Below are 12,291 nucleotides of genomic sequence, written 5' to 3' on the forward strand. Positions count from 1 at the left end.
GTGGTTAAGTTCATCCATGTTTTTTTTAAAAAAATAAGTAGAACCTAGTTCAACTTTGAGCTTTATGCTATAGTAATCAACATCAGGTTTGAGTATCTTTGCCTAGTAGTTTCAAATTAATTTTTTTTATACTTATCCTTTTTTATAAGTCATGAGCTCTTTACTTTATAACTTTATCTTAAGAGTCAGTTCTTCTTTCAACTTTAAGCTCTGACCCATTTTATCAAACTTCATATTCAATTATTTTACAACTACATTCAAGCCATTTATTTCATCTAGAACTTTGGTTCTTGAGTAGTAAATTACGAGGCTTAATACATTTAGGAGCCCGCATTTTTTTTCTCTTTCCTTTTAGTTTTACTAATCTATATATTAATATAAAGGAGGGACTAGAAGAGGTGAGGTGTCATATCTCTTTAACTAGAATCATCATTTATCTATTTTCTCATTTTTAGGCCTTTCAGAAAATTAAATTTATTTATTACTTAAAAAAAAGATCTCTTGAAAAGTCGCTTCCCCTCGCTGAAAAGTCACTCTCTACTACCTTGTCCGATAATTATATGTTCCACTGTATCTCTCCCTCTCATACCGGGCAATGTGATTCGTAAGTAGTGTGATAAAGAAAAAGAAAAGGATGCAAAGCGGAGGAGATGAAGTTACCATTAAAGAATTGGTTTCAAATCTCTACTTACAGAAAATAACTTATGGTAAAACCCTAATTTATTTTCTCTGTTCTTTCTGAATTGTACATGGTACTTTTCTGAAGGATTTTCGTCATCAAGTTCATTTTAAATTTTCTCTCTTTTGTTCTTATTTTCGACTGGGGGGTTTTCCTTCATTTTTTCTACTTACTTTTCACTTTGTCTTATTTAACAAAAAAAAAAACTAAAACTGTTTAATAACATTACTCAAATAAAGTCGAAAGACATTTAAGAAAATGAAAGATGAAAAGACATCAATTTTCATGATATTTCGTTTTCCCAGAACTATTCATTTTCTTGAACTATACCTTTTTATAACCAACCATATGCCATAGTATATCTACTGGTTGAAGGCTTGTATTTGATTCATTAGATGTAAGAAAACTAAAGGCAGAAGTGAAGTTTCTATTATGCACTCTTCCTGAAACTCCGAGAACTACTGCTCACTGAATTAAAGTTGCACATCTGATCAAATGGCATGAGGTATGTATTGAACTTCACACCCCTTGGTTGTCAAGCTATCTAAACCAATTGCTATGTTGTTCACTCCAAAAGTTTTATGCAGGCTCGTAGTGAAAGAATTTGACTTGGTACTTTTCGTAGCGTCTATTCTTAAGAAGATATCAGTCTTTTCTGTTATTTAATGACTGCCCCATAATTACTTTTCTTCTGCTTTGTACTTCCTAAAGTAGCAAAGTACTACATTCTTTTGCTTTTTCACTACTCTAAGTAGGATTTTAATTGCTGCATTGTAATTACTCTTTCGGTATTATTGATGGAACGAGATAATCTATATGCCTATCCTATTTATACTCCATCAAGCATCAGTTATCAATATAAGTTGAACTCTTATTCTAAGGGCAGCATGTTTATTGAAATAGAAAAAGAAGGAAAAACGAAGAGGAAAGAGATAGAGAATCAGAGAAAAAAAGTTGTACCAGGAAAGGTAAAATTAACACTTTTTTCACCTGCGGGAACTAATACGTGAACATCAGGTTAAATATTGCAACATATTTACCCTGTTGCTAAGAAATGGATGTATTGGCAGTCACACATTTGGAGAAAATTATTGTGGACTAAGCATTACTGTGAAGTGTGAACCATTGATTCTGTGGAAACTAGAACAAGGTAATCTTGAATAATCTTTCCTTTTGTGGGACAAATGGTCTGGCCTTGGACCTATATCAAAGCTGGTTACCCAGGTCAACACTTCTAGAAGAAACACACATAAATAATCATAACGAATAATATAAGGGATGTTCAACTGTCATAATATGGATAAGTGCAAAAATATATCTGAAAATCAACATCAAAGTGCGAAAACACTACATCAACCCCAAAAACCGGTAGTGTAAGTCTTGATCTACTAAATGGAATACATTTAAAAGATAAAACAACTTGGAACATATAAAAAATATAACCCTATTTGGATTGCTCGCCAAAACTGGTTATTTTTACATTTAAAACAACTTGGAACATTCTCATGCAAACTCGTAATTCTACTTCTTGTGTTCACTAGACACACTTAGACAATAGTATGAGTGTTTGATAGGTCACAATAGTTTTTAGGTTTTGGACAGAGGACGATAGTTGCACCAAAGCGACGACGGGACTGAGACAAAGTCACGGATGCGGGATAAAGACTTAGACGAGAAATACGAGAGGATAATGACTTATTTAATGATTCCAGTGATGTTTCCCAATTCCTTCTGTCGTATGTTGGGAATTGGGAGATGCAATCATACAAATGCACCTAGAGATTGATGCCATCAGAACATCTTTTTGAAGAGTCACTGAACAGTGCAATTATCTTATGAAGCTCATGATCAATGCTCAGTTTCCTACATTCTCTTCCTCTGCCACATGATTGGAGCTTTGTGATTTTGCTGACAGAGAGAAGCACCAGCTGAATACCACTATTAAATACGAAAATAGTATTGGGTCATCTTCCAATTCAACCTTTAACTCATATAAGATGTCTGCTTTCGGCTTTATTTTTAGTAAAAGTGCTGGTAAGCTCATGTCGCTCTTGCTCTGCTATGGATCCTCCGGATGCCAATCAATAAATTACTTCATTAAAAGAAAATCTTAGATAGATGTTGGTTAACTGGATTAAATGATCTTTACTCTACTTTGGTATGTGACTCCTTTTTTACTGTGATTCCAACCTGAACCCCCACCATTACTTGGTAGTTTATAAAAAAAAAAATGCAACACTTTATGTTGCAGTTATAATAATCAACATCCATGTATTGGTTCATGTAACTTTATTACCGCCTAAAAAAGGGATGATTGGATTAGGAAGAGTAGAGTTTGTAGGATGTGTAACTCTATAAATGGGAAAGGAAAAAATAGTTGATTAGTTTAGGCATGTTATATTGGATTAGAACTCTATCATTTAAAATCTACTAAATATGTGATGTCTTACATTATATATTTATTTTTATATTATAATTTTTTTTATTTCTTATCTATATCAATTAAATTTAAAAAAAGATCATGTTTGACCGCGCGAAGCGGGAACAAATTAACTAGTTACTTAATTAATTTGGAGGCCAACATAAGGCATGGGCCCTTACTTGCCTTATGTGTTACTTGTTTAAGTACCAATGTGCTTTATTTTATTTGATTCTAATAAGAATAGAAATAGAAATTTGAGATTTTCCCTGAGTCTAGAACCATCCCTTTAGAATAGTGTCCAAAACTACTTGGACTATAGGAAGGGACGAGTACTTTTCAATTAAGACGCGATTTAGAATTAATTAGTGCGCTCTAAGATAGTAATGAGATTAGCGGACATGATACACAAATTGCCCGAATAGCCATTGCACTTTTGGCTATAAAAGTTTTAGCGGACTTTGCACACTTTGCACAGGAGTTGATCCATTAGGCTTAAAAATTTAAGTCCTTCTTTAGCGTAAATAATTAGTCTTTCATGATAATATTTATTACAACTCTTACATGTTTTTATTCTTTTCATGACTAGATTTAATTAATTTATGTGCTTTTAATTCAGGTGCATATTTGACTACCTAGGATTAATTAACAATTTAGCCAACCAGTTTAACTTTAGATTAGTAACCCAATAATATTCCATATAGTTTAAAATTCAATCGGGAACCACAGTTGTGGACCTCGAAGAGTGCCTGCCACCTTCTATTTGAGGTAATTTGAACCCTTACCCGATCTTTGATAGCACAGACTAGTTAAATTAGAGTTATTTGCAAATAGGTGCCCTAACGCACCTTAAAATCGTGAGGTGACGACTCTTCTCTTTTAATAACCATTTAAAAGAGTTATCACGTGTCGAAACCTGCTTTCGCGAGAAAACGGGGCGCGACAGAAGTTTGGTTAGAGTCACTGGTAGAGAAAGTGTTAGCGGTATTTGAGTGTGATTGTGAAGTTTGTGGTTCAGTAGGCAAAGTGGTTGGTGAGGCAGTGTTCAAAGTATAATGGATTTGATTCATTTGCAAAGCATCTGGGTTTTCAAGTGATTGAGCAACATATGCTACAATTGGAAATTCCAACGATGGCATTTGTGCTTCAGCAGGTTCATGAGCAGTTTCTTCTTGAGTTATATTCGACTTCAAAAATTCTTTGTATGTGGTAAAATGAGAAAAAGTAGGATCTGCACCCAAAGTAGATCTAGAAGACACATAAGGCAGGTTAAATTCATCAAAAATTATATGTCTTGAAATGTAAACCATTCTAGACGGAGGGTGATACAATTTGTAACCTTTGTGAAGTAAACTATAGCCAATAAATACAAATGAAAAAGTTTTTGGCTGAAATTTATCTTTATTGTAGCCCTTGAGATAAGGAAACATCTGCATCCAAAACTTTCGTGGCATTGTAGTTAGGCTCTTGTCCATGTAGCAAAGAAAAAGGAGATTCCATATTCAAAGTAAAGTAGGCATTCTGTTCATTAGGAAGACGGCAGTCAGAAATGATTCTACCTACAGAAAGATAGATATATTAGCATTAAAGAGCAATGTAAGACCCGTTTCAACAATATGCCTATGCTTTTTTTTCCGCTACTCAATTTTGCTCAGGTGTATGTGGACAAGAAATTTGTCTCTTTATGCCATTCTAGGATAGATTATTTATGAATTCCAAACTATTAAATTCTCCTCCTCCATCGCATTGAAAGACTTTTATCTTCCTTGAAAACTGATTTTCTACTAATTTGTGAAATGTCACAAAATTAGCTAAAAATTCTGATTTCTTCTTTATAGGATAAATCCAAGTAAACCTTGTACAGTCATCAACAAAAATAACATAGTACTTTATTCCTTGAGATGATGCTATAGGAGCGGCTCCCCATAAATCACAATGTATTTTTATTAATTGCTCAATTTCTCTTTTATTTGATACTTGGAAAGGTAGTTTATAACTTTTTCTCATTTGACAACTAGTACACACCGAGACTTTTTTATTCCAACTACTAACATCAATTAACTTGTTGCTATTCAAAAAACTAAGAGTGCTCGAGTGTGGATGCTCTAATCTTTGGTGCCAGATTGTTTCTAAATTCTTCTCTGCCTTTGTAGCGGTTAAAGCCTCAGTGTAAATTTCCTTCCAAGGTGTACAAGTCATCTCTTTTATCCCCCTTTGCCGGAATGGTCCTTGTATTCTTGTCCCTAATAATAAAACTCTCGTCGGTAAATTCCAAGGAACATACAATATCTTTCACAAACTTGCTTGACAGAAACTAGATTCTTTTTGAGTTTAGACACAACAAAAATATCTCTGAGACACACGTTTTGTCCAATATTTTTATCTCCTATATGTGTGATTTGAAGTTTATCACCATTCCCTATCATTACTGACTCAATATTTTTATCTCTTATATGTGTGATTTGAAGTTTATCACCATTCCCTATCATTACTGACTCATTTCCTTTAAAAGGAGATGGATTATGAAGAATACCTGTAGACTGCACCATGTGATTAGTAGTTCCAGAATCAATATAAAGATTGTTGTCAGTTTGATCACTGAAAGTCATTCCTACCAATGCTTGTGTCACGACCCAAAATTTAACTAGTCGTGATGACACCTAACCCTACTCGCTAGGTAAGCCAATTAGCAACAATCCAATTCAAAAGAGATTTACTGAGAGAAATAAAGATAATATAATTGAACTTTTATACAAGGAATTTTCCAAGGACTGATAGTACAAATCATGATTTTCTAAGATTTAGAGTTTATAAAGCTGATATGAAACAAATACATTTTCTGTTTGAAATATACATGAACAGATTTAAAATGCTAAAGCTACCAAGAACAAGAGGCAGATGCAGCTATGACAGGAACGCAGATACATCTTCAATTCCAGCTCCCACCATACACAACAACATCAACATCCAAAATCTGCACGCAAGGTGCATAAGCGTAGTATGAGTACAAGTGACTCTATGTACTCAATAAGTAATAAACCTAACCTTAGGTTGAAAGCAGTGACGAGCTTGGACGAATGTCAGAGTCCAACACCAATAGCCGAGAACAATTCGTAACAATATAAGAAAAGTAGTACAAGTAATGACTCAAAAATATGATGCTTAGCTCGTTCACAGTTACGGAAAATAGTCATGCTATTCGGGTATAACAGTAAAACCCAAATCTTTCAACAAAATCACCAAAGTATGAGTAAGTCAGAAAAACTGTGATTTTTCCCAAAACCCTTCAACAATAAATAAGATGTTCCATTATCAGATAGCATGAGGAAAGTACTTCTCTATGCCTACATGTCAATGTTCATGTGAAATCATGAATGTCACAAAATCATGTAGCATGAGTAAATGCATCTCTATGCCTCTATGTCAAGTATGCATATCAAATGCAATGCATCACAGTGATGAACTCATGTACTCACACTCTCAAAGTACTCAATCTCACTGTCTTTCACTCCCATTCATCACGCTCAATACTCAACACACTCAGTCACTCAGCACTGTACAGTACCAGCTACGGCGTGCAGCCCGATCCCATCATGAATAAATCCTGCTGCGGCGCGCAACCCGATCCCATTATAATACCTGTTGCGGCGTGCAGCCCGACCCTAGCATGAGTCAATAGTCATCAGTCTCTCCAGTCTCTCGGGCTCACAATACTCATGCTAAGCAGCCCAAATCAATGATAGATCATGTGACAATGTATGATAGCAGAGACTGAGATATGATATGTAACGATGAATGCGACTGAGTATATAACTGCAATTAAGCAAATAACTCAACAACAAAGAACGACCACTATGGGTCACAATAGCACCATCACATAGCTCAAATATGATTTCTAACATAAGTCACATCTCAAATGCTCTAACACATAGAGTACAGTAATAATATTCAGGTAAGATAACTATACAATTCCACGGAATCGACTGAATCACAATTACTACGGTGCACGCCCACACGCCCGTCACCTAGCATGCGTGTCACCTCAGCACCAATCTCATAACACGCATATTCAGGGGTTCATACCCTCAACACCAAGTTTAAAAGTGTTACTTACCTCGAACAAGCCAAATTCAATATTGAGCAAGCCAAACGATGCTCCAAAAATGCCATCCCACGCGTACCGCCCTCCGAACGGCTCGAAACTAGCCAAAAGCAACTCAAAGCATCAAATAATGCCAAAGGAAACAAACTCAATCGATAAAGGTCGAATCTTTAGTCAAAAGCCCAAAGTCAACTAAAAAGTCAAACCCGGGCCCGTACCTCGGAACTCGACAAAACTCACAAAATCCGACAACCCATTCAATTACGAGTCCAACCATACTAGTTTCACTCAAATCCGACTCCGAATCAATGTTCAAAACTCGAAAATTCACTCTATGAAACTTTAGACAAAACCTCCCAATTTCTCTTTTGAAATCATCAACCAAATACCAAAAACGAGGATTGATTCATGAAATATAATCAAAACCGAGTAGAGAACACTTACCCCAATCCATATGGTAAAAATCGTTTCAAAAATCGCCTCAATCCGAGCTCCATAGCTCCAAATATGATAAAATGACTCGAACCCTTCGAAATGGGATTTAATAGAGTCTGCCCAGCTATTACACTTCGCGAACGCGGACAATTCCATGCGTTCACATAGAATAAATGCTCACCAGTTGAAATTCCTTTTTCGCGAATGCAGTATCACAGACGCGAACACAATGGTCAAATCTCCTAGAGCTACGCGATCGTGTTCCACACTTGGCGATCGCGAAGAACAAACCCCTGACATCCTCAGGCCCTCTTTCCTTCTACGCGAACGCATCGCTAGAATCGCGAACGCACTGAACAAATGCCTCAACTTCCGCAAACGCGACTCTGGACTCGTGAACGCGATGAATAATCTTCCTCAGCCATCAAACAACTCTACGCGATCGCGATCCGAACATATCAACAAGTCCCATAAACTAAAATGAACCTACTCGAGGCCTCAAATCATGCATAAGAACATCGAAACGATGAATAGCACCTCAAATCAAACTTAATAAACCTTTGAACTTTCAACTTCCAAAACTCGCGCCGAAACATATCAAATCAACTCGAAATGAACTCAAATTCTGTACACAAGTTCCAAATGACATAACGAAGCTATTCCAATTCTCGGAACCACAATCCGAATCCGATATCCTCAAAGTCAACTCTCGGTCAAACTTATGAACTTTCCAAACCTTCAAATTTTCAACTTTCGCCAATTAGCGCCCAAACCTTCTAAAAATATCCAAATTCAAATACGGGCATACGCCTGAGTCCAAAATTACCATCCGAACCTAACAGAACTATCAAAACTCCGAACCGAGATCAAATACTAAAAACATCAAACTTGGTCAATTCTTCCAATGTTAAAGCTTCAATCATAAAATTCATTCTTCCAAATCAATTCCGAATAACCTTAAAACCAAAACCGACGATTCACACAAGTCATAATACATCATACGTTGTTGCTCAAGACTTCAAATAGTTGAATGGAAATGCAATTACTCAAAATGACCGATTGGTCATTACGGCTTGAGAAACTTCTTGTTGTGCTTGATAGGAGTAGTCCCATCTATAAAAACAAAAAAGTGCCGTATGATTATTTCTCCCACATATTTGACATTAATTTATCTTTGAGTTCTCCTTCAGTTGGTTGTTCCCATTGTTTGCTCCTCCAAACGGTCTTTGGTAAGGTGATCTATTTCCTCGTCCTCTTTGTTGTCCTCTTCCTCAGAAATAGTTGCCATGTCCTCTTCCTTGAGCCTTTTGAGCAACAAAAGCCATATGGGAGTCAAGATTTATTTGTCCCACTTGCTCGTCATTGTCGTCTCTCATTTCAAATCCTCTAAGGGGTCGTTTGGTAGGGTGTATAAGAATAGTGCGGAATAAGGTGTATTAATAATGCATGAGTTAGTAATGCAAACATTAGTTGTGCAGATATTATTTCTTATCTACTATTTGGTGTGGTGTATTAAAATTATAATGCATTGCATAATTTTTAAGAAAAATAGTTGTTTACAAAAATGCCCTCCATATTCTCAAGTTTTAAGGGACTTTAAGGATAATTTTGTCTTTAACCAACCTAATGCATGCATTAGTAGCCTTGGTATTACTAATGCCATGGTTTTCTATGCATTACTTGTACATAGGATAATACCAAGTATGATGTATAACTAATACAAGTGTATTAGTTATACACAGGTTGAAAAAATGTACAGAACAAGGTATTAGTAATGCATAGAGCTAATGCTTGCATTATTTTTTCTAATATCTCCTACCAACCACCCCTAAGAGCGTTCACAAAATTGAGTGAACGTGGGATAGGGTGGTTTCCCTAACATTACTGTGAGAAAAGTTTTGTACTTGCTTCCAAGGCCTCTAGCAAAGTTGATAACTTTGCTAACCTCATCCAAAAGTTTGTGTATAGCCATGAGATTATCACAGTTTCCTTTCAATTCCCTTATATATTCATCAATTATTTTTGTGCCCAAACTTACGGTTTGAAGTTGTTGCTTCAACTGAAATTCTTTGTCTTTGCTTGCTTGTAGGTAGGTGTCTCAAGGCAAGACCACATCTGTTTAGCTGTTGTACATCCTATAATGAGGAACATTGACTCCTCAGTCATTGTCCCAGAAAGCCAACTCCTAACCAAAACGTCACATTCCTCCCATTCTGTGAATTTGGGATTAGGGACTGTTTCACATTTCTCACTCTACTATTTCAGATGGTGCTTCCTCCTTAATTATGCTTGTGACTTTAAGTGTTTGCATTATTTAGATAATTTGGGTTCTCCAAACCAGATAATTGGTTGGTTTGAGTTTGATGGGGCAGATAGCTATAAGTTGGTGAAGGGAAGAGGAAATTAACATTTTTCTAGTAGTGACTGTTATTTGCCAACCTTATCTCTTCAGATTTCTAGTATATCACAACTCCTTTATCTTAATCACTCTGGGACTCTCACCTGTACACAAACTCTTCTTTTTACCAAACCTTAATACAGTTGGTGGCTAGGCTCACTAACACACACATATACACACTAAGTGTTATTGTCTAACAACTACACGAGTACATGTGACTTCTTCCAAATTCTATTTCGAGTTGCCAAACACTACATATGACTTCTAGGCTAATAACAATTGAGCCATTACACTGGCATTACGCATTTGTTGTGGCAGCGTATTAATAGTCGTGTAAATGATTATCGTGTAGCTTTTCCGTATCACAAACAAGCTGCTAATTAAGCTAATCTTAAGATGCTTTTAATATTATGTGATATTGTCCGTGTTGGCCGGGTCTTTGCCACAAGCATGAACTGAAGAACGAATCGAAGGATTGGACTCCCAAAAGACCTTACACCATTTAAGAGTATCCATACACGTTATATGTAGGTTTCCGATCTTTTGCATTGTACTTTGGTCGTATATCCAATGCCTTCCTCGTTATTAGTATCTTTGATAGCGACAATTGTGACCTTTCGGGAGAATCGATGATTGCATTTTTGATGCAGTGCTAGTACATCTAAGACTTCTTAATTGGCTAGTTGTAAATAGCCCCAAGGCTATAGAAAAAAGGATTATCTCGGACCTAGACCGGGGTATTGATAGTGATTTTCTAATCTCGCAAAACAAAATGTGATACGATGATAATCTCCCCCTCGAACCTACTTGTCTCATCGAACCATTGGCTCTCATACCAATTGTTAGGCTAAGCCAACCCAAAAATACTCACATATGTGCTATTTCCTCATTGGACCTAACATGCTAGCATTTCAGGGTGATACTAATACCATTTAAAAATATTTATACACCTTATATATAGACTTTGTCAATATGAAACTTTGTTTGAAGACCTAATATAACCAAGCAAACTAATATTTTTCTACTATATAGAAGAGGGAATAAGCACGCACGAGGTCGCTTGTCACTTCGAGGGTGTTTTAGTAAATTCATTTAAAACGGAGCAATGTGATTGGCTGAAAAGGTATCTTGCTGTAGCTGTAGCTGCCATAAAAATCTTTGACTTGGCTTGACCAAATTGCCCCTTATCCTCATCATACATCACCATTATTAATTTCCAAAAACTTTTATGGAGATGTGGGTCCATCTGAGTCTTTGTTTTACACGCTGCTATCAATTTGCAAGCATATAACCATTTGTATTGTACAACTCATTGAAGAAATGGGACCCATTGACAGGAAACACAAATGCTAGACACAACTTGCAAGAGAGTGTATGTCTATTAGTAAACAAAGCCGAATATGACGATTAAGCCCGTTTGGACTTAAGAAAATTTTCTTATTTTAAAAAAAAAATATTTTTTTTCGAAATCAGCGTTTGTTCATAAAATTTTCAATTTTCACTTGAAGATGTATTTTGTAAATTTTCGAAAATTTGAAAAACTTCAAAAAACTATTTTTCAAAATTTTCACTCACAAAACTTCAAAAACAACCCAAAATTATATTCATGTCCAAACACAACTCTAAATTTCAAATACCATTTTCACTTTAAAAAAAAATTTCCCCTATTTTAGAATTTTACAATTCTTATCTCCAAACACCCACTAAAATACCATCTTAATGAAATTCACTCCTCTAAACACATTATGGATTTGTGCTGATATCTGAGATCCAAGATAAATTGCATAAAGCTTTGAAACCTACACCAGCATTTGAGGATCATAGACAAGATATGTGAAAGGTGAGTAATAACTTAGAAACGCTTCGGCAAGCAAGAGACATTTATCTAAGAAAAGCCTGTATTTGCTTTATTGTTAACTCAAATACCTCTTTTTCATTGCCATAAACTTGAGCACAATCAATATGACGATATTCAACCTGCGACCTAAACGAAAAATGAATAATTAACTCTGAAATTTGTGTTGAATACCAAAAATGATATAGCTTTAGTTTCTTGCGCCAAACAATCACCCCTTGCCACCCAAAAAGCATACAATTAAAGATTATAGATATGGGATCGATTAGTTGCAAGTGACACTTCAAAGTGGGTGACTTTCTAAAATTGATCCATAAAAGTATATATTAGTAGCAAAATAGTGAAACAATTAGTACTTACCAAATATGTTGCACATTTCCTCGAACTTTTCCACATTGGAAAC

The sequence above is a fragment of the Nicotiana tabacum genome, chromosome 12, assembly GCF_000715075.1.
Source record: "Nicotiana tabacum cultivar K326 chromosome 12, ASM71507v2, whole genome shotgun sequence".
Classification (NCBI taxonomy): domain Eukaryota; kingdom Viridiplantae; phylum Streptophyta; class Magnoliopsida; order Solanales; family Solanaceae; genus Nicotiana; species Nicotiana tabacum.